At 46.6% G+C, this 23,297-nt stretch overlaps 1 protein-coding gene across 1 annotated transcript in view; it reads left to right on the top strand.

Annotated features, from left to right (window-relative positions):
* Positions 1 to 10,136: 10,136 nt before the first annotated feature.
* Positions 10,137 to 23,297, top strand: part of R3HDM1 (R3H domain containing 1) — a 221,923-nt gene continuing 208,762 nt past the window's right edge. Inside the window, exon 1 of the mRNA XM_073634292.1 lies at positions 10,137 to 10,377. The gene's annotated coding sequence lies outside the window, so the exon portion shown is untranslated. The remainder of the gene's footprint in view (positions 10,378 to 23,297) is intronic.

Here is a 23,297-nt window from a genome sequence, read left to right on the forward strand (position 1 = left end):
CAGTGTGCAAGCCAAAGTCAGTTCACAGCCAGCCACTAAGGTACCAAATCAGGAAGCGGGATACAGAGTCCAAACATAGGCAAAATTTACAACAGGTAGACGGGAATCTAAGAACAGGTCACAAGCAAGCCTCGTAAACGGGAAGGTAAATGTAGAGGTCATGGCACAGGTAAACCAGGGACTAGCTGAAGACGACTCAGTGTTTTGTCCAAATCACAATCCAGCTTAAATATGCCAGTTGGCGCCAATACCAGTGCCGGGACTACACGCATGTGCACGCTCAGAATCATGAGCTTGCAATGGTCTTCATGTTCTAGCACATTGGAAGGTACCTGTTGAGAGGTTTAGTCCAGAGTGGTGCTTTGGCTGGGGGTTGAGGGATAGCGTAGTCAGGCAGGCCTGGTCAGCAACAAGTCTTGTCAGAATCCAGGTGCATGATCGGCGAGAGGCAGGGGTCATACACAGACTTGCAGAGCAGTACAGAATCATCAGGAAAAGAGTAAGTCCAGTAATCAGAGCATCAGTTCAAAAGTCCAGGAGTTCAGTAGTATAGCACACACCCAAGGAAACAGATCCAACAAATGGGCACTGAGCACAGGAAGTCACACAATTTACAAGCTGAGCTGGTTGCGGATTGACTGCAGCTGGAAGGCAGGTGGAGCTAGAGGAGCAGAAACACCAAGCAGGATATGCGCTGAAGAGACTCAGGTTCCCCAGTGGTAGAGAAACAGAGCCGCAGTACAGAAGCGGAAGGATCCAAGTTCAAACCCACACAGGGCTGGTGCAAGGATTTTTGACACCCTAGGCGAAACCTCATTTTGCCGCCCCCATTGGCTCCACCCCTGACTCCACCCCCTTTGCCCTGCCCATGGGACAGGAGGTGGTGCTATACAGGAAGCATCGGCTCTGCTTCCTCTATCGCTGGCTCCAGTGCTGCACTGCGCCTTTAATTACACTACTAGTCGGACGGAGCAGCTGCCTGAGACTGAGTTAGTTACATGCTGCAGCCTGCAGAGCATGCAGACGCGGAGGAAAACCAGTGGTCAGGCGCCCCTAGGCAGCAGTGCGCCTTAGGCCCTGAACCCACACAGGCACATGACACACATACTGGACATTTCTTACAGGTGGCCATCATGGCCATGTCACAATACACTAGTAACTTTGTAGCAGGAATTTGTAGCAGCTACAAAACTCCCGACATGTTTTCTCTGGTGATATATACCTGGCTAAAAATTTTCTGTTGTTATTTACAACAACCCTTTTCTAGGCAGCTAAGTATCAGCGGTTTTCCATGGCCATTGACAACTGCACTGGATGTGAGTAGCTTCCACCTCAGAGCAATGTAAGTATATGCATTCCATAACTGCGATCCCTGTGGAAGCAGAGAATCACTCTAGTGATCCTCTGTGTCTTCTGGATCCCGTGCCGAGCAGCTAACCTGCTATTCTGTAACCATAGAGGTCGCCTGCTAAGCACGAGACCCGGAATACAGTGAGGATCACTGTAGAAGCTGTGACTACTACAGTGATTTCTGCTTCTGCAAAAATTGGCCAGGTATGGAATATGTGTACTTACATTGGTTCAAGCTGGAACAGTTTAAAGTGGTTGTACACCCTTGGATTGGATTGGGTTCAGGTAATAAAAAGGGGGGAGGATGTCTGGGAGGAGCTGCAGCACAGTAAGTTTTTTTCCCTAATGCCTAGAATGCATTAAGGTGAAAAACCTTGAGGCTTTACAACCCCTTTAACTATGCAAAAGAAACAAAAAAAAAGCTTTAAAAAAGAACTCCCATATTACAGAGAAGAAGAAGAAGGGAAAAGAAGTCATGTGTTACAAGCAGGGCTTTTTTTCTCAGAAAATATGTGCAGGAACTCAACCATGACCCCCAAAACCCCCTTGACCACCACACACACCCTCCAAACAGCAGCAAATACTGAGTGTGGTCATTTTTCACTAATGCCCCGTACACACGGTCGGATTTTCCGACGGAAAATGTGTGAAAGGACCTTGTTGTCGGAAATTCCGACCGTGTGTTGGCTCCATCACACATTTTCCATCGGATTTTCCGACACACAAAGTTTGAGAGCAGGCTATAAAATTTTCCGGCAACAAAATCCGTTGTCAGAAATTCCGATCGTGTGTACACAAATCCGACGGACAAAGTGCCACGCATGCTCAGAATAAATAAAGAGATTAAAGCTATTGGCCACTGCCCCGTTTATAGTCCCGACGTACGTGTTTTACGTCACTGCGTTCAGAATGATCGGATTTTCCGACAACTTTGTGTGACCGTGTGTATGCAAGACAAGTTTGAGCCAACATCCGTCTGAAAAAATCCTAGGATTTTGTTGTCGGAATGTCCGAACAAAGTCCGACCGTGTGTACGGGGCATAACAGTGGGATGGTCTTAAAGGGGCATTAAATACCAGGAGTACATTATGTGCAGAGTGCAGAGTTCAGGGTTGCGCTACCCACAGGAGTGCAGAGTTCCGCCTTTTTCCATAGCTGTTTACCTCTGCATCCCCATCCACATCTCACTTAGTTTCACCCCTCTTCCCAGCTGGCTTTTGGACCTCCCCGCACACTGTAAATGGCTCCGCCTCTCTCACTTGCAGGGAGATCATCCAGTGGGGGTGTCGGCATTTGCACTGCACCCCAGGCACCCACATCCCCCTTGTCCCCATCCTGCACTCAGTGGGAGCCACTAAGGAGACCAGATTTGTGGGGACTGCTGAGAGACAAGCTGTCACTTGTAAACACAGAAGCCAGACTTCTGTGTTTACAAGTGATAGTGCTGAGCAGGGATCACAGGGCCTGAGCCAGAGGTGGTGGAACTGAGTTCCACCAAGTTCCAGCTGAAAAAGAGCCCTGGTTACAAGGAATCATTCTCATATGTCAAATAAAACACCCCACAAAAGGATGAAAGTGCATTCACCCCGTAAAATTGGACTGGATATTGTATTCACTCTTCACATGCTAGAAAAGAGTGATAGGACTCACAGAATGGACTACTCCAAACTCTGTTCCAGCTTCGCATTCCAAAAGATATGAGAGTAGATCTCCTACATCAACCCATTCCGCGCCTTTCACCTTCTCAGCAAAAACTAGTTATGTCTTTATTTCTAGCCACCAAACAAACAATAGCCAAAGCCTGTAAGAAACCTTCTGTTCCTTTTCGAGCAGTAAAAGAACAAATGAACCTGATGTTGACTGAGGAAAAATTGTCCTGCATATTAAATTACTCACAATCCAAATTCCTTAAAATATGGGAGTAATGGCTTAACTATGCCTTACCATCGTTACCCACTCACAGACCGGAAGATTTCCTCCCTTAATGACCGGGCCATTTTTTGTGATACGGCACTGCGCCACTTTAACTAACAATTGCGCGGTCGTGCGATGCTGTACCCAAACAAAACTGATGTCCTTTTTTTCCCACAAATAGAGCTTTCTTTTGGTGCTATTTGATCAACTCTGCGGTTTTTATTTTTTTGCGCTATAAACAAAAAAAGAGCCACAATTTTGAAAGAAAAACTATTCTTTTAACTTTTTGCTATAGTAAATATCCCCCCAAAAAAATTAAAACAAAAAATTTCTTCATCAGTTTAGGCCGATATGTATTCTTCTACATATTTTTGGTAAAAAAAAATCGCAATAAGCGTATATTGATTTGTTTTCGCAAAAGATATAGCGTCTACAAAATAGGGGATAGATTTATGGCATTTTTATTATTATTAATTTTTTTTTAGTAGTAATGGCAGTGATCTGCTATTTTTAGCAGGACTGCAACATTGCGGCGGACAGATCGGACACATTTGACACTTTTTTGGGACCATTGACATTTGTACAGCGATCAGTGCTAAAAAAAAGGAACTGATTACTGTGTAAATGTCACTGGCAGGGAAGGGGTTAACACTAGGGGGCAATTAAGGGGTTAAATGTGTCCCCTCATGTGTGTTTCTAAATATGGAGGGGGAGGGGACTGACTGGAGGAGGAGACATATCGCTGCTCCTGATCACTAAGAACAGCAGATCTGTCTCTCCTTTCCTGTCAGAACGGGGATCTGTCTGTTTACATACACAGATCCCCATTCTGGCTCTCATGCCCATGATCGCAGGTGGCCGGCGGACATCGCGGCCACTGGCCACGCGCATCAGGAGTGCGCGCATACCTCCGGCGGCGTGCGTGCACCTGCTATCGCCCTTAAAGGTGCCAACATACACTTATGCCCTGTACACGCGATCGCACATTCCGACAACAAAATCCATCTGATTTTTTCCGACGGATGTTGGCTCAAACTTGTCTTGCATACACATGGTCACACAATGTTGGTCGGAAGAGCGCGGTGACGTACAACATGTACGACGAGCTGAGAAAAATGAAGTTCTATAGCCAGTGCTGTTCTTCTGCTTGATTCCGAGCATGCGTGGCACATTGTGCGTCGGAATTGTCTACACATGATCGGAATTTACGCAAACTGATTTTGTTGTCTGAAAATTTTAGAGCCAGCTCTCAAACTTTGTGTGTCGGAAATTCCATTGGAAAAAGTCCGATGGAGCCCACACACGGTTGGAATTTCTGACAACAAGCTCCGATCGCACATTTTCCGTCGGAAAGTCCGACCGTGTGTACAGGGCATTACAGTGATTTGCGGGAACAAGCTAACCTGCCGCAGTATAATGACGGTGGCTGGTCGGCAAGTGGTTAAATACCTTGAGTTCCAATCGGGTCCAATCGGGTCCACCTGTCCGTTTTTTAGGCAGGCCCGATCAGACCCTCCATTCTCCTCTATGGGCAGTCAGATGTAAACGGACTTGTGTCTGTTTATACCCAGCTCCCTCGGATCTGATCCGACAAAAACAAACGGAAGGGGATCAGTTCCTCTCCGTCTGGCCAGATCGGAGGGCAGTTGGGTGTAAATTCGACTGCCCATAGAGGAAAGCGGGCTGTGTCCGTGTCTGCTCTGCATTAGCGGACCTGTCATTTGGCCGCTCCGCTTAGCCCAGCATGGGAGCATAGGTCGGATCCCCTGCTGAGAAAAAACAGATCGGGCCCGTGTAAAAGGGTCCTTACAGCTCTTCACTCCATTCATGACCCGAGGCTGGTGGGATGCTCAACCCAGTTTTCCCTTTCTCCTCACCCTTTTCTCCCCCACTTTCTACTACATCTTCCCTTCTCTTGTGATCTACAGTATATGCTCTCTGCTTTGGCCTTCCAATTATCAAGTAGTCTTTATCAGTGGTCATCAACCCTGGCCTCAGCGCCCACTAACAGGCCAGGTTTTATGTATTACCTTGGGGAGATGCAGACTAGAATACTGCAATCTCTGAGCAGCAAATGGTCTCACCTGTGATGTATTTCAGTTATCTTGCAAACCTGGCCTGTTGGTGGGCCCTGAGGACAAGGTTGATGACCACCAGAGGTGGGGGACTCGAGTCACATGACTTGACTCGAGTCAGACTCGAGTCACCTGTTTGAGGACTTGCGACTTGCTTGACAAAATTAAATAAATGACTCGACTTGACTTTGACTTTTCACTAATGACTTGCGACTTGACTTTGACTTGGGCTATTTGACTTGCAATGACTTGGCACCACCAGTGCTGTGTCTTGGCCTAGGCAAAAGCGCCCCCCCCCCCCCCCCCCCCCAAAAAGAAAGCTCCCACCAAGTCCCGGCTTCGGGGTAGATCAGTATTTTGACTTAATTTGTGACTTGACCAAAATAAATGACTTGACTTGACTTGCTTGACTTCTAGCAGGGACTGGACTTGACTTGCTTGCTTTTCGCCACAGTAAGTTAGGACTTGCTTGTGACTTGAAGGTTAAGACTTGAGACTTGCCTGTGACTTGCACATGTGTGACTTACTCCCATCACTGATGACCACTGGTCTATATCAAACGGTGGCCCAATATTTTCATATTGGCTATAGAATGATGCCACTCTGGCACATGGGCAGAGTCTGTTATAAGTTTTGTTTAATCCTGTTTTTCTCTTTTGTGTACACTGATTTGCTGGAATTGCTGACAGCCCCCGTTGCTGATAAACCAATAAAAAGCAATTAAACAGAAAAGAAAAAAGAAGGAAAAACATAGAATGAAGCAAAATCTAACAGGGGGTGATCACAGTCCATCATGAACAACTACTCACATTCACCTTGAGAATATATTTCCATATCAAATGTAGTACTGCATGCCCTTCCTTCATTGCATTATTATTCATTGTGAAGGTAAATGTGGGTAATTGTTCATGACCGATTGGGATCACCCAGTGTTCGATCTAAAACCAGAGATATTTTCTTGTATCTAACTTTCTGTATCAATGGCGCAAGCAGGCTGCAGGATTTAAACCGAGGTCGATGTCTGTGAGTTTATATATAACTTTAGTCACTGTGGAACCACAATTTTTATTCTTATCTTGGGACAACCCTAGATACTGTATATACTTTAATGGTGGATGACATATGACTGATTGCTAATGTACTGTGGAATCCCTGCACAAACAAGCTTTATCTGAAACGTACCCGCCCAATTTCTGTATTTGTGGACAACCCATTGCAGATATACAGGGCAAGTGCAACTTGTACCATAATCATCCCATAGTGACCATTCAGGGGGCTACACCACTCATCAAATGAAAAAAAGCTTCTGTTATTTAGACTGGATTTACACTGGATTTAGACTTTTCGACCAAACTTGTCCAACAGAACAAATCCGTCGGACAATTCAACCGCGTGTGGGCTTCATCGAACCTGCAGCGGACCTATTCTGTCGAAAATGTGACGGACTTTAGATGTAGAACATGTTTCAAATCTTTCTGACGGACTCGAGTCCGAAAAATCTGTTCGTCTGTATGCTAGTCCGACGGACGAAAACCGACGCTAGGGCAGCTATTGGCTACTGGCTATTGACTTCCTTATTTTAGTCCGCTCGTATGTCATCACGGTCGAATCCATTGGACTTTGGTGCGATTGTGTGTAGACAAGTCCGATTCGACGGAAGTCCGTTGAAAAGTCAGTCGAAAAGTCCGACGTGATTCAGTCCGTCGAAAGTCCGGTCGTGTGTAAACAGCATTACAGTATCTCACAAAAGTAAGTACACCCCTCACATTTTTGTAAATATTTTATTCTATCTTTTCATGTGACAACACTGAAGAAATGACACTTTGCTACAATGTAAAGTAGTGAGTGTACAGCTTGTATAACAGTAAAAATTTGCTGTCCCCTCAAAATAACTCAACACACAGCCATTAATGTCTAAACTGCTGGCAACAAAAGTTGCCAAGACCCTGAAACTGAGCTGCAGCACGGTGGCCAAGACCATACAGTGATTTAACAGGACAGGTTCCACTCAGAACAGGCCTCGCCATGGTCGACCAAAGGAGTTGAGGTCACATGCTCAGCGTCATATCCAGAGGTTGTCTTTGGGAAATAGACATATGAGTGCTGCCAGCATTGCTGCAGAGATTGAAGGGGTGGGGGGTCAGCCTGTCTGTGCTCAGACCATACGCCGCACACTGCATCAAATTGGTCTGCAGGGCTGTCATCCCAGAAGGAAGCCTCTTCTAAAGATGATGCTCAAGAAAGCCCGCAGTTTGCTGAAGACAAGCAGACTAAGGACATGGATTACTTGAACCATGTCCTGTGGTCTGATGAGACCAAGATAAACTTATTTGGTTCAGATGGTGTCAGGCGTGTGTGGCGGCAACCAGGTGAGGAGTACAAAGACAAGTGTGTCTTGTCTACAGTCAAGCATGGTGGTGGGAGTGTCATGGTCTGGGGCTGCATGAGGGCTGCCGACACTGGGGAGCTACAGTTCATTGAGGGAACCATGAATGTCAGCATATACCATGTCCACCGCCACCCCTCTGTGCAAGGTTTTGGCCATGCATGGGTGCCCTTGGGGGGCGCGTGGTGTGGCGATCAGGGGTGAGCTGTGTCCCTGGGACACAAAGCATCACCGATCGGGCTAGAAAAATAATGACAGCAGCTCTTTACAATGTGATCGGCTGTGTCCAATCACAGATGATCACGATGTAAACACACTTGCCGCTTATTGGCATTCCTTTCCTTGCGCTGTCACAGTGTGAGGAGAGGCGAAGCCGGTAACCGGCTAGAGTGAAAGGAGACATCTACACTGATAATCAGGGCACTGATCATCAGTGTCCTGATGATCAGTGCAGCCCCAACAGTGCCCATCAGTGCTGCCAATTAGTGCCTCCTCATCAGTGTTGCCTATCAGAGGCCATCAGTGCTGCCTATCAGTGCAGCCTCATCAGTGCCCACCAGTGCCACCTCATCGGTGCTCATCAGTGCTGCCTATCAGTGCTTCCTCATCAGTGCTACCTATCAGTGCCACCTCATCAATGCTACCAATCGCTGCCGATCAGTGCCACCTCATCAGTGCTACCTATCAGTGCCCATCAGTGCCACCTCATCAGTGCTACCTATCACTGCCCATCAGTGCCACCTCATCAGTGCTACTTATCACTGCCCATCAGTGCTACCTATCAGTACCCATCACTGCCACCTCATCAGTGCTACCTATCACTGCCCATCAGTGCCACCTCATCAGTGCAACTTATCACTGCCCATCAGTGCTACCTATCAGTGCCCATCACTGCCACTTCATCAGTGCTACCTATCACTGCCCATCAGTGCTACCTATCAGTGCTACCTATCACTGCCCATCAGTGCTACCTATCAGTTCCCATCAGTGCCACCTCATCAGTACTACCTATCACTGCCCATCAGTGCCTCCTCATCATTGCTACCTATCACTGCCCATCAGTGCCTCCTCATCATTGCTACCTATCACTGCCCATCAGTGCTACTTATCACTGCCCATCAGTGCTACCTATCAGTTCCCATCAGTGCCACCTCATCAGTGCTACCTATCACTGCCCATCAGTGCTACCTATCAGTTCCCATCAGTGCCACCTCATCATTGCTACCTATCACTGCCCATCAGTGCCTCCTCATCAGTGCTACCTATCACTGCCCATCAGTGCTACTTATCACTGCCCATCAGTGCTACCTATCAGTTTCAATCAGTGCCACCTCATCAGTGCTACCTATCACTGCCCATCAGTGCTACCTATCAGTGCAACTTATCACTGCCCATCAGTGCTACCTATCAGTTCCTGTCAGTACCACCTCATCATTGCTACCTATCACTACCCATCAGTGCTACTTATCACTGCCCATCAGTGCTACCTATCACTGCCCATCGGTGCCTCCTCATCAGTGAAGGAGAAAAATGACCTGTTTGCAAAATTTTATGACAGAAACGAATAAAAACGTTTTGTTTTGTTTTTTTTTTCAATTTTTGGTATTTTTTTGTTTGTTTAGCAAAAAAATAAAAAAACCCAGTGGTAATTAAATACCTCCAAAAGAAAGCTGTATTTGTGTGAAAAAATGATACAAATGTAATATGAGTACAGTGCTGCAAAGTGTGACAGCGCTGAAAGCTGAAAATTGGCTTGGGCGTGAAGGGGGGTAAAAGTGCCTGGTAGGTTCATTTACCACAATGTGTACTTCCCAGAGTAATGCTTTCTTTGGTAAACATGATTCATTTATTAGGATTGTTACTATATATTGTTATAATGAATGATGCTGACAGGAACTTTGGGTTCTTCCCTCTGAGGAGACTCATAGTGGCCGTCTCCTGTTTATTTACATGGTCCTGACACATTATTTGGTCTGTACATAGCACCCCCCTCTTCACTGTAACATGAGGAGGCTCCTTTCTGCCCGCTCATTGGCCAGCTCCCATATCCCCCTTGTTGTGATTGGCTTGCGTTCATGTTATCGCCACGGAGATTGGCTAACTCCCCCCCCCTTGTCGCCGGATTGGCCTTATCAGTGCGCCCGTTCCTATTGGCTAAGACGTCTTTCACCGCGGCTCCGGTGTTCTGTCAAAAAAGCCTTTTCCTCGTTCCCGTCCGCACCTTGATAGGTCGGATACAGAGGGCCTCAGCGCCTCGCCCCGCCCCGCCGCGCCTCCGATTGGCTTAGCCGGGCTCCCCCCCCCTTTTTTTTTTTCAGCTGTGAACGGACGGGTGAATTCTAAAAGGCGTGTACGCGCCGCTGTCCTTGCTATAACCAAGGGGGCGCGCCCCCGCTTCTCTTCCCTCCCCACCACCTCAAGCCTGTGCTCGGTGTGCGCGCAGCGCGTCCCCGCCTCATATCCTCCTCCTCCTCCCCCCTCCATTGCTCTCTCTCCCAGCCTGTCTTCCCCTCTTCTATATCTATTTTTATTTATTTATTTGTAATGACCAATTTTTAATGAGGCGTTAGCAGCTGTTCTCCCCGGTCTCCTCCATCGGGCCCTGCTCCCCTGCAGCTCATCCCTTCCTCCTCTGTGACAGCCTGGGAGCCGGTAAGAGTGGCTTTTATTCATCTATAACACTGCCAGGGGGTGGGGGGAGGGCATTCTCACTGGGGTGGGGGGTTGTCCTTTAAGGAGAGGTACCCTGTGGCCCCCAGGGGCCCCCATGCTGCAGAGTCTTGTATTAATTCATTATGATATATGATGGAGGGCCTGGTGTGTACAGAGCTGCCTCCCTATTGGGGGGGCCTTTAAAAAATGGCTGATTATAGCGATTGAATGAGGACTGGCACGCCATGTGCTGATTGGTGGAGCCCCCCCTACACCTGTCTGATATCAACTAATCAATTCACTGTGGCCCCTCCCCCCTGCTCTGTATCATGCTCAGTGATTGGCAGCAGATCCATCAGAAGGGGGGGGGGGGAGTCAGGTGTCCATGGTAACCCCAAATCGACTTCCCGTTTTATCATTCAGGCCCCCTATTTTCATCTGCGCCTTGTTGCACCGCAGCATTCGGGGCCAACCAATGTGCCACAAAGGAGCTCCTGCACCAATTTTTGTGGTAGAGCTTGGCGTGCGACAAAATGCGTGTCTGCTGTTTTTCATGCGTTTTCACAGCGCTGCAGGAGGGAATTGGGGCCTCGTGGTGGGAGCAGGAGGAGGCCTTGCTGTGTATATGGATGCCACCCCACCCGAGGAAGGGGAAGCCCTTTAAAGAGGAGAATAATAATATTTATTATTATTATTAGGGGCGGGCTTAGTGACATCAGCAGGAGGCACTGGGAGCCCCAAACGTCACCCCATTCACTATTAGAGGAGGGGGTGGGCCTAGCAGTATGTCACCCGGGGGCAGCAGGAGCCCCAAACACAAACCCATTTACTAATAGAAGGGGGGGGACCTAGTGGCATGTCACCAGGAGCCCCAAATGTCACGCCATTCACTAACAGAAGAGGGGGTGGGCCTAGCAATACATCATTGGAAGCCTCAAATGTCACCCCATTCACTAATAGAGGAGGGGGAGGGGCCTAGCAGTATGTCACCAGAAGCCCCAAATGCCAACCCATTTACTAATAGAATGGGGGGGGGCCTAGCGGCATGTCACAGGAGCCCCAAATGTCACCCCATTCACTAATAAAAGAGGGGGCAGAACCTAGCCGGTACATCATAAAGCATCGGAAGCCCCAAATGTTACCCCATTCACTAATAGAAGAAGGGGGCAGACCTAGCGGCATGTCACCAGGAGTCCCAAATCTCACCCCATTCACTAACAGAAGTGGGGGTGGGCCTAGTGGCATGTCACCCGAAGGCACCAGAAGCCCCAAACGCAAACTCATTTACTAATAGAAGGGGGGGGGGAGACCTAGCGGCATGTCATAAGAGCCCCAAATGTCACCCAATTCACTAATAGAAGAGGGGGGGGCAGACCTAGCGGAATGTCACCAGGAGCCCCAAATGTCAACCTATTCACTAACAGAAGAGGGGGCAGACCTAGCCGGTACATCATCAGAAAGCATCGGAAGCCCCAAATGTCACCCCATTGACTAATAGAGGAGGGGGTGGGCCTAGCGGCATGTCATCCGGAGGCACCATTAGGCCCGAACGCCAACCCGTTTACTAATAAAAGAAGGGGGCGGACCTAGCGGCATGTCACCAAGAGCCTCAAACGCCAACCCGTTTACTAATAAAAGAAGGGGGCGGACCTAGCCACGCATCATTGAAGGCACCAGGCGCCCCAAATGTAATCCCATTCACAAATTCAGCCTTTAGATTGTAAGCTCCACGAGCAGGGCCCTCCTATTGCTTCTGTATTGTAATGTCCCCCTTTTTATTGTAAAGGCACCAGTAGCCCCAAACGCCAACCCATTTACTAATAGAAGAAGGGGGCGGGCCTAGCGGCATGTCACCAGGAGCCCCAAATGTCACCCCATTCACTAAGACCCTTTCACACTGGGGCGGTTTGCAGGCGTTATTGCGCTAAAAATACCGCCTGCAAACCGCCCCTAAACAGCCTCCGCTGTTTGTTCAGTGTGAAAGCCCGAGGGCTTTCACACTGAAGCGGTGCGCTGGCAGGAGAAGAAAAAATCTCCTGTCAGCCGCATCTTTGGAGCGGTGAAGGAGCGGTGTATTCACCGCTCCTAAACCGCTCCTGCCCATTGAAATCAATGGGACAGCGCAGCTATACCGCGGCTATAGCCGCGCTATACGAGGGGTTTTAACCCTTTTTCGGCCGCCAGCGGGGGGTTAAAACCGCACCGCTAGCGGCTGAATACCGCGGTAAAACAGCGCTAAAAATAGCGCTGTTTTACCGCCGACGCCCCCTACCGCCCCAGTGTGAAAGGGGCCTAATAGAGGAGGCGGGGGGCCTAGTGGCACAGCATCGGTAGGCTGCGCTAAAAGCCAGCACAGCCTCCCTATGACAAAGGAGCATGGTGTCGTAGGACCCAGCAGGGGCTGCAACACAGGACAGCGCTAGATCCTCTATGCGTGAGCATCTCAACAACAGGGGAGAAGGAAAATTATTATTAATAATAATAATAATATTATTTTCCTTCTCCCCTGTTGTTGAGATGCTCACACGTACAGAGGATCCATCATTGTCCTGTGGGTCCTAAGCCACCATGCTCCTTTGTCATAGGGAGGCTGTGTCGGCTTTTACGGGTTTTGGCGCAGCCTACCGATGATGTGCCACTAGGCCCCACCCCCCTTTCTTTTAGTAAATGGGTTGGCGTATGGGGCTTCTGGTGCCTCCGGGTAACATGTCACTAGGCACCCCCCCTCCTCTGTTAGTAAATGGGATGACGTTTTGAGCTCCTATTGCCTCCCGATGATGTGCCGCTAGGCCCGCCCCCTCTGATTATTTTTCAGTATTTATATAGCGCCAACAGTTTACGTAGTGCTTTACAATAAAAGGGGGACAGTACAATTACAATACAGTTCAATACAGAAGGAATGGGAGGGCCCTGCTCGTGGAGCTTACAATCTAAAGGCTGAATTAGTGAATGGGGTGACATTTGGGGCTCCTGGTGACATGCCGCTAGGTCCGCCCCCTTCTTCTATTAGTAAATGGGTTGGCGTTTGGGGCTCCTGGTGCCGCCCGATGACATGCCGCTGGATCCGCCCATGTGTTTTATTTGTGAATGAGGTGACATTCGGAGCTCCCGGTGCCTCCTGGGATATGTCACATATCCCAGGAGGCACCAGGGGCACTAGCGTCCTTCATCTACAATGCTGTGACAAGTCCAGTGCGGCGCTTTACACCTGTATTATCTGGAGTCCTCGAAGCCCTGGCATCTGGGCTGTGGCCCCTTTGGGACTCATCACATGGCCCTCAGGGGCCCCAGCAGGTAGTACTGTGTTTTTCTTTACCCAGGTGCATACAGTGAAGGACAATATTCCTTTCCTCACATTTGCACTAGTTCACGAAATGCTTGTGGTGCCAGTTGTTTGGCCTTCACCTAGGCATTCAAAGTGGAAGTCCAGTCAAATCATGTCTAAACTAAAATCTGTACCCCCTGCCCTGTAGAGGAAAGATGTCTGTTTTTATCTATTCTCAGGTCCATTCACTTGATTGCCTCCCAGTGCCGGCTTTAGAGGAGAGGAGGGACAGCTGATAATGGTTGCCCCATTTCCCCATAGTAAGCCTATGTGTGATGTCACTGCATAGGCAATCCAGCTGTTGTCGCCACTCTCCCTTCTTCCCTGAATTCGGCCGCTGGAGAGATCATGTGACCGGACCAGAGCGCCTCAGACTGGGTAAGTATAGACCAGTGTTTCTCAACTCCAGTTCTCAAGGCACGCCAACAGGTCATGGTTTCAGGATTTCCCTCAGACGAAACGGCTGTGGTAATTACTAAGGCAGTGAAACTGATCAAATCACCTGTGCAAAATGGTGGAAATCCTGAAAACAGGACCTGTTAGTGCACCTTGGGGACTGGAGTTGAGAAACACTGGTATAGACACCTTTCCTTTACAGTGTAGTTGGTATAGGAGTTAGAACGGGGTGGGAGCAGGTTTACGTTTAGGTTTGAATGGACTTCTACTTTTAAAGGCTAAGTTCAGCCTTTAGGCAAAAAAAATACCAAATGCACATATTTTTGCAAAAAAAAAAATGCTCCCCCCCCAAGCAGCCTGCATAGCATTACATCTAGGAGCAGTGGTTTGGGGTGCAATGTCAGGCTTCTGCATTCAAGTTCTCCAGCTTTCTGCCCATACCTCTGTACAGGCTTTCTGTTAGAAGGCTGCAGGGCTTGTGAATGAACTACAGTGGTGCTGATCAGCGCCCTCACAGTTCATTGAGGGCTACAAGTGGTCTGCTGTGGTGATATACGAACTTGTAGTTCTATCATTCGCAGATTCCTCTGAAATGAATGAATGATGCGGCTGTGTGGGCGGAGCTATGCTGATTTTTGCATTGACTGTGGTGAGAGACCTCCACCTGCTTTTACAAGGGAGGCGGGTGAGTGGGGCTCCAGCTAGAACATGTTGGACCCTAAACACGGTTGTAACATGTTCCACAGATGGACCAATCCTTTAAGCGTATGCCCCTGCAAGGTCTGGGTTGTCTGGCATGGGGATGCACAGGTGTGCCGTGCATCCTTGTGCAGGCAGTCCCATCGATGTCAATTGCAACGCAGCGTATGCACGGATGCAGCAGCTGCTCCCAACTTCACAGCTGTGCGGATGTGCAGCCCCAAACGCATACAGTGTGTGTTCAGGGCCCGTGCAGCCACACCCACATGGCTGTCAAATTGGGCTTTGTCCATGCAGCTGCTGCATCCCAATTACCTTGAGTGGCAACACCTGTGCATCCCCATGTGGGCAAACACGGCCTTCAAATAGGCATGCACTGTAGTGCACCTGTGTGAATAAGGCCTTAACCTCTTGGCGCCAGGCTGCACGCATATATATGGCCCTGTTAAAACTACTTACCATGCTGGTCATTGGAAGTTATCTCTTTCTACTCCAAATACTAAATTCAAAAACACAGTGCATTATTAATGCATGTCAACGCTAAAACAAAATTAAAGATTGATTGACGTCTGAGAACCCATCTGCCTAAAACTACAAAAACTGCACCTCCACGCACATGCATAAATTTAAATGGCCGCTTAGACAAAAATATTTGCACAATGATCGCTTACCATTTCGTACCTCTTGTCGGTGTTTATCTTTTTTTCTATGCCGGTTTCTGTTTTGGTCCTGTTGATTCTACCAGTATCTCTTTCCCTGGAACTTCAGCTCTTAGAGCAGTCTTTCTCCACATTTTTACCCCACAGGAATCCCTAAAATAATTTTCAGGTCTCGAACTCTTGCTAAAATGTATTAATTGGGAGTCCTATGAGAAAAATATTGCTTATGTCGATGGTCAGTAGGAAGAAGTCAACCCTTACGGTGGTGGTCACAATGTCACCATTACAGACAGCTAAAAAGATAAGGTGGTGTCATGCTGCTACCTTTTTGTCAAGTGATGTTGGCCCAGGAACTATGCAGGCACCAGCAGATGGGAGGACAATCAACCCTCACCCCTAGCAACATCTGGTTGGAACCCTGGTTGAGAATAGCTGGCTGTCTTGGGGTGACGACAATGCTTTAGCATGAGTCTATTAAGGTGCAGTGTTGTCTCTTCAGGATATTGCAGTTCAAGTTAATGTGCCAAGGCAGAACGTACTAGAACAGTGGTGGTCAATTTTCTTTATATTAGGGGCCTCAAGTATTGCTCGTGACATCAACAAACGGCCACACCTAATATTCTATTTAACATGCTAGAGGACATAGTCGGAAACGCTACACGAGATGGTCAAAGACCAAAGAAAACACGCTATAGGAGTTGTTGGAGACTTGGGGCATTTTTCCGGAGTTACAGACTAGGCTGCGGGTTGGGAACCAAAGCGATAGAACATTCACCTTGATTTGACCCATTTGTAGCCCTGCTTTTCAATGTGATTGTTGCGTTAGGACAGTCCAGCTCCCATGGCTTGTAGCTGACTACACAGACATGCACCCGCTGAGCTGCAGGAGCACAAACTAAATCAAACTGTGTGCGATATATATATATATATTATATTTTCTCCATCTCTCTCACTTTTGAAACAGTATAACAGAAAAATTTCTCATCTTTCTAATATTTATACATTTACATCTTAAAGTACACCTGTCGTAAGTCAAGCATGGGGGCTGCCATTGCTGTCCATTGTGTGTGGGGTGTTTTTTATACTTTCGATTCAGACCCAGAACAAATAATGCTATGAATGATAACTATCAGAATTCCAGATCCCAAACATGAATGCTATAACTGTTAAAGAAGTATCAGAATTTCGTATCTCTATACTTGCTCCAGGTTGGCAATTTGTAAAGAAATGAAGTCAATGCATCAGCCTAAAGCCAGACTACTAGCATTTTCAGGCGAGGCCAGTAGTGCCGACCTACACTTTTTTTTTTTTTTTTTCTCATGATGTGCGTACCTAAAGTGGTTATAAACCGCGGCTGGTTAAGGTAAAAAAAAACGCCTGTAAGGCAATTGCATAATGTGCTAGTAATTGCATCACCTTAGAACAAAGCCCTCCTGCAGCGCTCTGTCACTGCTGAGGGCTGTCATCTTCCCCCGGTATTTCTTCTGGGTTCGCACGCTCTGGCTGTGTGATTGGCCAGAGCCGCGATGATGTCACTCCCGCACGTGTGCATTAAAAAGCCCTTGGTTTCGGCACAAAGCTCTTAACTTCTGGCAGTGTATGCCGAATCTTTAGAGTGCATGCGTTGGTGATGTCACCGGCTGATTCCTGGGTGAATATCTGCTAAATGATGCACATTTAGGAGATATTCATGTTGCCTACAGATAAGCCTTATTATAGGCCTTTTTTTTAGGCTTGCCTGTAAGTAAAAGTAGTGCTTTACTACCATTTTAAACTTGGTTGACATGGAAGGGCTCTCCCTGGGTGGAGGGATTCCCAAGTGACCCCAAGCAACAAAAAGCTTTAAATCTCTGTATGTATTTATTGTTGGAAATGATGAAGGCTCTAGTTTGTGTGGAGATACAAGGCCCTTTTAAATATGGCAAATTAAAGTTCTGAATGAGGACTAATATGTTGTATTCTTGGTGGTCATTTCCTCCAATAATGACCCCACTGGCTGCTTTATTTTTTTCTTCTTTGCCGCTGAAGAATTGGCAACAGATGTCACAGTAATGATGTATATTGTCTAGAGCAGCCTTTTCCCAACTTTTTAACCCCAGAGGAGTCCTTGAAATAATTTTGAATGTCTTGGAACTTCTTCTAAAATCAATTCATCAGGCATCAGTGTGCAAACAAAATGCCTCTTATGTTGGTGGTCAGTTGGTGGGGGGGAATGATCCTTGCGCTGATGCTCAGTGGGAAGAGTTCCCCTTACATTGGCATTCAAGGGGAAGAATGCTCCTTACGTTGGCGTTCAAGGTGGTAGGGCTGCTCCTTACGTTGGCGTTCAAGGGGGTAGGGCTGCTCCTTACGTTGGCGTTCAAGGGGGTAGGGCTGCTCCTTACGTTGGCGTTCAGGGAGAGAATGGGCCCACCCTTGCGTTGGCAGCCGGGGAAAAGAATGCTCCCCCTCTTGCAATGGTGGGTAAGAATGGTTCTCCCCTGGCATTGGAGGCTTGGGGGGGGGGGGGGGATTGCGCCCCCCTGGAATTGGAGGCTTCGGGGGGAGAATTGCGCCTCCCCTGGCATTGGTGGCTGGGGGGGGGGGGGGGTTGCAGAATGGCCCCTTATGTGGGTGGTTAGAATTAACTATAGCTAAAAAGATTATTGGTATTCTGCCACTGGCCACCAAGTAGCATGGGCCCAGAACTATTCAGGCACTGTTCTACAGGAGGTCAACCTGCCACAGCTCAAGGAACCTTCAGATTCCTCTGGAGGAATCCTAGCGTTCCACGAAACCCTGGTTGATAATGGCTGGTCTAGATTCACATTATCATATTCTATTTAGGCGGTGGGTGGGGGGAATGATGGTCATGTGATTTCTTAGGGCCCAGAGCAAAAATATGATTCAGGGAGCCTAGAGTTCCATTTATTTTAAGTAATTGAGGAGGCCTTGATGTGTTCAGTGCTGCTGCTGCAAGGGTGGGACCCTTGAAAAAATGTCTTGCCTGCTTGCCGAAGGGTTTACGGGGGACCATCTTCTTGCCTACCAGCGCATGCCCTGTGCTCCATTTTTGTTATTGATGCTGCCCTCTCCCTCCCCTTCTTTCATAGACTCTGTATGACACCTAAATTGAGTTGCTGGGATGACTTGCATATAAAAGGATGTTGCTGCTCGCAGGCCTCTGCCACCAGAGCCTGTCGCTGTCATGGAACCGGTTTCACAAATAACACATTACTTAATGCTAAAAAGACTTGCGTTACTCTGTTGTTTTTAGGAGCAGAAAAGCCAAGCGAAAACACTTGGCTCATGGGCTGCCTCCCATACCTTTTTTAAATTGTGGAAGGCGCGTGTTCTAAGCCTATATTTGGGTAATCTGGGGTCAGCTGTCAGTGTGCAGTGGGAGAGACAATGCCTGTTGTGTACCTGGTGCTACTGACAGAGCTTTTCTAGCAGGGCCGTGGAATGAATAACATGCTGCTGGCTCTTTCTTTGCTGGGTTTGTGTTAATAACGCCCTATTGTGCTTTGCACGGGTGTAGAGCGTGCGGGATCTTTAGGTTTCATTGTAGGCCTGCCTTCAGCTGTAGTGCTGCCTTGTCTTCACATGGGCACTGACCACTTCACTGGAGCCAGTTTGTGATGAAAGAGAAGAGAGCTTGCAGTGCAGCGCCACCTCTATACTGGATGCAGCGTGGAAAGTCACAGCGAGGAACCGGCTGTAATGTGTTCAGGTCAACATATGTTCAGCTCTTCTGAGGTCCCACTTTACAGGTACACTTAACTCTTTGTAGTCAGTACTTGATGCATCAAGGAGCTTTTCTATAGGATGTTATAGGAGCGGGTTGGAGGAATACTTTTTATGTACTTGGGCTTTGTCTCAAATCATAAAACTTGTTTAGTATTAAAGAGCCTGGTTAGGGGGGGTTCTGTAGCTTCTGGAAAGTGCGTCTATTGTGGCTAGACATATGGGGGAAAAAGTACAAATATTGTACGTTTTGTAGATTGTAAGCTCTAGGGAGCGGGGCCCTCTGATTCCTCCTGTATTGTATTCTAACTGTACTGTCTGCCTTCATGTTGTAAAGGCCTGTGCAAACTGTTGGCAGTATATAAATCCTGTATTAAAAAAACAAACAAAAAATAAATAAATAATTCATGCAATCTCTCAACATTATCATCATTTTGTTTTTCTTGAATCCTGCATTTAATTCTTTAACAATAATAATATAATTACATGGATTCAAGAAAAACTGCTGGTAACGTTGATTGCATAAAACTATTTTAATACCGGATTTATATAGCGCCAACAGTTTGCACAGCACTTATTAAAGTTACACCGTACAATTACAATACAATTCAGTACAAGCGTGTTAGGAGGGCCCTGATCCTGAGGGCTGTGATCTAGTGTTACTAGTAGTATTAGTAGTATTAGTATTCCATTACCTTTTTTGTACCACCAACCCCTCCCTTTAGAATGTAAGCTCTGCGAGCCGGGCCCTCCTGTTCCCCCCTTTCTGTATTGTACTGGAATTGTGCTGTCCCCTCTCTACATTGTAAAGCACTGCGTAAACTGTGAATAATAATAATATAATATTAATTATTATTATTTTTATAATATCTGTTGATCCTGTCAGTAGATCCATCAATTGTTCCACTTTCATTGGGGCTTATACCAGTTATTCCCTCTATCAGATATGTTGGGGCGGTGCTGGCAGCGATTCTTTTTTTTTTTTTTTTTTTTTTTTTTATTATTTTTTTTTTTTCTTCCCCCAGTGCAGCCCCCCAATGCATAGATATGAGGCAAAATGCTTTTTTTTCTATTGGTGTCGGATCACACAGCGGCATTGCAGTGGTGTGTTCTGAGAGTTCAGCATGCAATTTTTTTTTTTTTTTTTTTGAAGCCCCCCCTAACTTTCATTGGTTGGACGAAGGCCTGTACTACCACTTATACCTACAGGTATGCCTATAATAAGACTTACCTGTAGTTATCGTGAATAACTCCTAAACTTGCACAGTTTAGGAGATATTCACTGTATCTGCATATGCCAACATCATCGGCACATGTGCACTGAAGACACGGCTCGCTCGTGCCGTTTCTTCAGTAGCTGTGCCGTGACCGGTGGCTCTCGTGGCTCCGGCCAATCACAGCACCGAAGCCTACGGACACGGAAATGACTCTGAGAGACATGTTGCCGGTCACAGCATTGTGCAGGGACCACTGCAACGGCTTCAATCTAAGGTAAGTAGTTTATTATGCCTTTGTCTTGCAGGTTGTGTGTGTGTGTGGGTTTTTTTTTTTTATCTGGGTTTACAACCACTAAAATACCCCAATGGTTCCTTAGCTTCAACAAATGATTGTGAACATTTCTTAGTAAGTAGTAACTTTGTTTCCAAATACTTTTTGTATTGTAGAAATAAAGCAACACATACAGAGTAAGGTAATGCTTATAATACAATGTAACCATAACAATAGCTAAATTGTCACTAAACCCACAAAATTAAAACTATCAATAAATGGTGTATTGGTCTCGGTTCACATTGGGTCGGGTTCAAAGTCTCCCGACTCTGAAGCCGCCCCTCTCAGCGCAGCTTGAAAATGACTTCTTTAAAAGAAGTCAATGCAAGCTGATCCTTCGTCGCCCCCAAGTAGTACAGGAGCCTTTTTCTAAGTCGGAGCGACTTGAGTCGCTCTGATTTAGAACGATCCCATTGCACTGAATGGAGCGTGGGGCTTGTCAGGCGAATAAGTCGCCCCAGTGTGGACTGAGCCTAACATGCTGTTCATACTCAGTCACTATGAGATTTGTTTTCTGTAATCTGCAAAAGAACCTGATTCAATCCTGCTGCTCGCTATCTCCCCCTCCTGTCCAAGTCCCCGATTCAGCTATTGATTTTGCAGCTGTGGTGGCAACTCTAAACATGCTCAGTTTTCAGTGTGTTTCTATGCCAAACATTTCCTCCCTATCACATCTGAACAGCACATGTGACTATAGAATCACATATGTGGGTTTGTAATTTGGTAAATGACAGCCCACTCCCTCCTACATGCCCACTAACAAGCTAAACACAATTGGGGGGGGGGGGGGGGGGGATATTACATGTAGATTAACGGAAGCTTCACCTCCCTCTTATTCTAAGACACAGGCTGGAGGGGCTTGACGCAGCCTGTGATTGGCAGAAATCCACCCACACCATGTTATTTCCACACAATAATAAAGATTTAATTTCAAATATTTATTTCTATGACAATTTAAAAGTTGATTGATATTATTTTTACTCTGTATTCCAAGGGCTGTTTATTTTTTTTCATTTTGAACATGTGACAAGTAGCAGGAGACTAGAAGCTCCTTCTGCTTATGTTTCCCTGCAACATTATGGCGGACACTTTTGACACTATTTTGGGGCCATTGTCATTTAAACAGCGATCAGCGCTATAAAAATGCGTGTCAGGACAAGTCTGATCATTGGAGGAGAGCAGTCTGAGTTCCCAGCATAGCTAGAGAACTGACCACGGTGTGTCTTCCTGCCTAGTGTGGTCAGTTTTAATAAGAAATCAGGAGGGCTGGCAGGAACTCCAGGGATTTCACACAAAGGAAGCAATACAAAGAGAACAAGGGACTTTCTCCTACAAGTACATGGTACAGCAGGCACATATCAGGAACATGAAGTTTTGGGGTAACATTCTTTAAACTTCAACACTACCTAGAAGTAGTAGGGTGTTGGGCCCTGGGATTGGGCCATACTAGAAGCAGAGAGTTCAGGCTGTTTGTAGGTTTTTAAATAAAAAAAAAACCTGATCCCGCCATCATTGGTGGTGCCTCTGCAACTGGAGTCCAGCTTTTTGAACCGCTACTATTGCTGTTGAAAATTTTTTATATTTTATCAGAACCCTTAATAGTATCTGCTGGCTCGATTATCGATCTCTGCGATTGCTGAAATCTGCATAGATGTGTCCATCTGTCTGGGAATGTAATTGTCCTGCCTGAGCTGTAATGTGATGTGACATCGTTCTTGGCTTCTGCATCTCTGCAATGTCTGCTTCAGGCCTTGAATGTGTAGAGGACATTTCATTAGTATGTGGCCATGTAACCTTATCCATGAGTGACTGTATTGGCGGATAATGGCATCATGTCATTTCCCCGCAGAGTTTAAGGACACGGGTCATAAAAGAAATATTTAGGGCGGCCATTGCTGGCCTACTAACTAAAATGCTAGCTGCCTGGCTGTATCTGACTTCAGACCGGGAACAAGCATTCTGCCAATGAAATTGGGAGCACATCAGAGTTCCTTGTCTCTTTTTATGTTGTTCCAAGATCCGTGGACTCTGCATGAGAGTAAGGCATTTGGCATTTTCAGAATGGGTCAGAAGTGGCATGGCATTTTACATATTCCATTCATGACAGATTTCCTTTAAAGTGTATGTAAACCCAACAATGAACTTCTTCTATTTGTATTTTATTTAGGTCTGTTTAAATATACTGTTCAAAATGCAGTGTGTGTTGTGTGGGTTTTTTTTTTTTTTTTTTTTTGTGGTGTGTTTTTTTTTTTTTTTTTTTTTTTTTTTTTTTATTATTCAATAAGAACTAAAAAATACATGTTGGTTTTATTGGTTTAAAAAATCCTGAGCTCTCTACCTAAGCACAAGGTTGGGGGTGGGGGGTTTATGGAGATAAGGAGCTGTGGGTTAGAGAAGGACAGGTCTGTGTTCTGCAATGTACCATGCACGTAAATACAGGTGTAAAATGTGGAGTTGGCCCCTTTTTTTTTTTTTTTTTTTATTATTTGTATTTTATTGACAAGGGAGGAAAAAAAGTGCTTGCACATTGTAGAGTTGAAAGTTTTATAATTAACAACCATCCACAC

Source organism: Aquarana catesbeiana, linkage group LG06, assembly GCF_042186555.1.
Source record: "Aquarana catesbeiana isolate 2022-GZ linkage group LG06, ASM4218655v1, whole genome shotgun sequence".
NCBI classification, from domain to species: Eukaryota; Metazoa; Chordata; class Amphibia; order Anura; family Ranidae; genus Aquarana; species Aquarana catesbeiana.